Here is a 5,697-nt window from a genome sequence, read left to right as displayed (position 1 = left end):
ATCAACACGTTGTGCATCTCCATACAATTGAAACATCAACATTTTCATTTGATTTCAATATTTTAAAACTTGATTACATAGGGAAAAAAATGTATTTCTTTTCATGATGAGAGTGTTCAAAAGACTCGATAAATCTAAACTAAGTTACGTAAATATTCAAGTATTTTTAATCATTTATTTATAAACCTGATTTAATGATAAATCGGCTTTTACTAATTTCAAATCAGTTAATCACTGGCTTTTCTTCCGGAAAAAGAAAAAAAAGTCAAATAATTGTGTTGTCTAATTTTTGTTTCTTATTTATGGTATCTATTGATGAGAATACTTATACTCACACAAAGATATTGTTACATGTACACAATATTGGATTACTTTGGCCATTGAAATTCAAAATAAATAAATAAAAAATTATAAAACATGTCTTAATTATTTGTTTTTGCAATACTCCAATTTATATATCGATAAATAGAAGTTATATATAAATATAAAAGCTTCCCATTTTACTTTGTGAATATTTATTGTGCACTCTTTCAAAAGAAAATTATTTATTGTCTACAATAACATTCAAACAAACTAATCCAAACATGATATAATTTCAGTTTTAATTTAGTTAATCAGTTTTAATAACCTTACTTAATTAGATGTAAACTCATTAAGTACATCAACCATTACCAAAAAAAAAAAAAAAAAATTGTAATGCAACTAACAAAGCATTTAAAAAAAATTGAATAAATTAAACAATTAAAAATGTCATTCATATCAAAACTTTCATTAAAATAATTTTATTAGAATTTTAGATGAAAATTGAGAATTTTTGTAACGTTGACTTAGAATGGTGTCACAATTTTTTGAATCATAATATTTGCTTCGAATTGCCGTCGTATTGGTGTAGGTATCAAATTATTATCACCGTTGGAATAGATTTGAATGATAAAAATAATATTGTAGCTTTTGAAAAAATAGAAATTTTGAAAGATATTTATTATAATTTAACAATTAATCATAAAGACCAACGCACCAGCACACAAGTATATAATTTTGCTGATTAATATAGTGTAATTTATAAATATTAATTCATGTACTTTGGTTTTTAGTTTTCATTCCATTTTAGTTAGTATTTTTAATTTTTCAAATTCATTTATCTTTTACTTTCTGTAAATTTCAAAATTAATGTTTATCGAAATCAAAGTTGATTAAAAAATAGTAATTTTTATATAAAAAAACATTGCGTAAATATTTTTTTTTTTTAATTTATAAAGATAATATGGATATAGACTAATTTTTTGTTTAAATAAAAAATTAAATATAATCTCATAGGAATAATTAAACTTCAAATTTATTGAGAGTATAATATTGAATTTAAATGATTGTAACTGTCGCAACCTATTACGATTTTCTCTAAGCAAAACAATTTAAGAAATGTGCAACATATCTACAATATTAACAAATGAGAACCATCACATTGAAAAATTTTGTAATATTAATAGAAAAGATAAATTTTGTAAAAAATAAGTGTAGTTAATCCATTGTAATCGGATTGACACCTCAATTGAGAGCAATATGATTGTGGCTATAGAAATAATTATCATATATAGCTGTTCTGTTTCGATTGGATAAACAACTACAAACATAAAATTATAGAAATAAAATGGAAACACAATTTGAGATGATACTTTAACAAATAATTTTTTTATTAAAAAAATTTTAGAAGAAAAAAAAAAATGAAAAAACACAAATAACCATCAAAGGTTTTGCTTCTAGAAAGCAATCTACGGTGAAAAAAAACTACAAAAGGGTTGTCGGTATAGAGACGAAAACCATTAAATTAAATCGAAAATTGATGTCAACAGTATAAGAATAATTAGAATAAATAAATAATAAAATAAAATGCATAAGGTTCATGGGCCCGGCTCGGTCCGGCCCGGCCCAACCTATTTCTACTTCTACGGTCTTTAAGGCAGCGACTAGCCAACAAAACTGATTTCAACAACACACTTCTATTGAATGGTCACTAAAAATATAATTAATTATTCAGCCACTAATTAGACACGTAGTTTAGAATCTTTAGAACATAATTCTTAAATAATGTTTTTAAAATATAAACGGTAAATATCTAACATGAAATTTAAAAGTAGAAAAATATATATTTTATTTACTTAATTTATAGCATATATGAAATTTGTTGGATGTAGTTGAGAATGTTTGAAGTATAATTATTTCATGGAGAGGAATATAAAAGATTGAACTAATATAATTTTTATAAATATTAAACATGATATTTAAAATTAATTAAAGAGATAAATTGAAGTAAAATATTTTGTTTATAATTTTAAATGATTTTGAGTAAAATTAAATTATGTGTATATTTGAGATTCTTTTTTATATGAATCATGTCATATCTACTACAATATCGTGAAATTTGATAGATTCATTTATTATTATTATTATTATTATTATTATTATTATTTTGTTTTGATTTTATCTAAAAAGTAACCATTCAAAATAAATAAACTAATATTCAATTCTTTTAATTACTTTAAATGATATTTTTTACTTTTTCAAAATATTAACCGTAAACAGTAAATTCAATTGAAATGAACAAAATAATAGTGAAGTATAATTTTAAAATAATATTAATATTCATTAGAATAAATTGTTAAATTATATTTTTATGTACTTTTAAATAAGATATTGGTAAATAATTATTTTATTAAAAACAAAAAAAAATATAATTATTCACATGTATAATCATATTTATGTTAGAAAAAATTGAATGTACATAAAATATAATCCAGATCTGTTACGAAACTCCAAATAATTTTTTTATTATATTTATATGTGTTCTCAAATAAGTAATTAGTAAACAATTATATCTCCTTAAAATTAAAAAAAAAATGGTTAGATACAGATCTTGATTCAATTTAATTTATTTTTAATATTCATAAAGTTTAACATTTTCACATAATTGAAATTATTATTATCTGAGAAAAAAATTAATAATAAAATATGCTAACGTTTAATTTTAAAGAAAAACCTCAAAATATTTTTTGAGTTAGTATTTACATGCTTCTCATAAGTTATCGGTATCTCGTTTCTATTGAAAAAATTACACGTTCATAAATCGAAATGGTGCAAGAAAGAGAAATGTGTAGTTATTGTGTGAAGCAATTTGTATTGGTTAAAAGATGTGTATAAATGGTTTTAAATTTTAATTTGCTAATTATTTAGTAATAAAAATTAAAAAGAGAAGAAAAAACAAAAGATATTAAAACAAAATAAAATTGTTGAAAGATGTAATGGTAGAAGGGAAATATAAAATTAAATGGAAAAAACCAATGAAAGGTGCAAAAAGTATGAAAGAATATGACTCATGAGGACAAAGTTGAAAGCTCTAATGACCAAAGGATGTAAAATTAAATTAAAAAAAGAAAAAGAAAAAGAAAAGAAAATGATGAATGGTAGGTGACATCACATATAGGATTCGCAACGGGGCCGAGACAAGGGGATTCCCCATCCCCGTTCCTACTGGGTATTTCTCCATTTTCGTCCCCTGTCTCCCGCCCCCGTCAATTGAAGATGAGGACGAGGATGGGGATTCCCCGAACCGGGTCCTAGTGGGACCCATCCTCTCTCTCTATATATATTAAAAAAATAAAAAAATTAATCGAAATGGGGCGGGGATACCCTCCTCGTCCCCGACTAGGAACCCGATTAAAATCCCTGGTTTGACCCATCCTCAGTCAAAACTAGGGATTCTTCACCCCAATCAGGGTGGAGACCCGCAGGGTTGGATGTGAATGAGGGTAAAATGGAATTTGTTGAAAATGATAGGGACAAAGAGGGAAGTTAAAAATTCTCTCCATTGAGCCTTTTTAATATAGATATAGATAAAATGCAGAAATAAATATTAAAAGTAAACTATTTTCTTTCAAAACATATTAAAAAATAAATACAACACGAATAATATTTTGAAAGACGATTTCTATTTTAAATTTTAGAGATTAATTAAAAAATGGTTGGCATACACGTTATTCTATCTCTTTCTTTAATAATAATAACATATAAGGATTTGTTGTGAAACACACCTAAAAAAGGACACATAAACGAAAATAAAAGCATTATTAAACATCATTCCACCATCTTTATCTTAAATTTGGATGACGTGTTGTGCAAAATAATTAAGAAATCAATATAATAATATAAACATATACACACAAAAAATTTGAATGTTATAATGTATAATTTGATATATAGTCAAATTAATTCCATTTATTTTATTAATCAACGAATATTTATAATAGGATTAAATTAGAAGTTGAGTTTTTAAATTTTAAAATTTAGGACAAACATAACTCCTAAATCTGGAGTTGTATCAATTAAAACCTTGAACAAATAATTGTATCACATTAAACCTTAAACTTTCATAAGTGTATCAGTTTATGCCATCCTCTAGATTTTGTTCGATCAATATCGTGTGAAACTTATAATTTGAGTAAATTAAACTCCTAATAAATAACACACGTCTAATTTTCACAAGGCAATCTATTCAGACTCTTCATTACGGTTAGCTTTAAATATCCTCCATACATTAATTTTCAAACATACATGGTCTTCTTCAAATGTTGATTTTACAAAATGGTTGACTCAAGTAAATACATAAATGATTTTCAAAGGAAAATTTGACTAAAAGTTTAAATTGATCTATTTATGAAATATTTGGGTTTAATCCTACAATTATAAATTTTACACGAAGTTTTTTCAAACAAATTATAATAAAAGATATTAATTGATACTAGAGATGTCCATTTAACTCGCATGGATCCACACAGAACATGGCGGAAAATCCAGGTTTGTATGGAGAATAGGGGTAAAAGTGGGGAACATTTTTTCCTATATATATTTATGCAATATAATTAAGAAATTATCCATAAAACTTTGTCCTCCCTTACACTAAGTAGTTAGTAGCCATCTCCCGCCCTCGCTTCATTTGGGCTCTTCATTTCTAACCCTCTCCATTCTCTTAGTTGTCATCTTACTAAAGGATTGTTTGGGACCCTAAGTTGAGATAGGATAGTTATCATCTCATTAAAGGGTTTGATGTACATAGACTCCATTTAGATATCCATAACTTTGATCCATTCATCTTTGTCAATATCCTCCCTAGCCTTCTTATATGACAATGGGTCCTCACGTCACCATCAGATATGACGGCCTGGGTTTCTGTTAAACCTATATAACGAATAAGCGGGTCCTCAATGATTGAGGTGGATGTGACCTACTAGATGAACCAACATCAACAACTCTTGTTGATATACTTGACTCTTCAACAACTCTTACTGAAGATTCATTAGTTTCGCTGGAAAGTTCATTTAATATTATCTTAATGCGTGGCTTGTGCTCCCTAATGTGATCATCTTTTAAAAATGTAGAATTTATCAATACAAACACTTTATTATCTTTAGGATCATAGAAGTAACCACCTCTCGTTCTTTTGGGATAGCCTGGAAATAGACACAATTTTGAACGAGGTTCTAATTTCTTAGGATTAGCCTCAAGCACGCGTGCTGGGTGTAACGGTCATGCTTGTCCAGGGCCTGTTGCCCATGGCCGCATACCCAATCCAACCCCCTTCTAGCTTACTTTCATATCCTGTATTGTATTAGTTTAGTTAGCTTGCTTTCTTTACATTTTCATTGT

The sequence above is a fragment of the Benincasa hispida genome, chromosome 2 (assembly GCF_027475165.1).
Source record: "Benincasa hispida cultivar pf3 chromosome 2, pf3_genome.v1.1, whole genome shotgun sequence".
Lineage (NCBI taxonomy): Eukaryota > Viridiplantae > Streptophyta > Magnoliopsida > Cucurbitales > Cucurbitaceae > Benincasa > Benincasa hispida.
Note: the sequence above shows the minus strand (reverse complement) of the source record.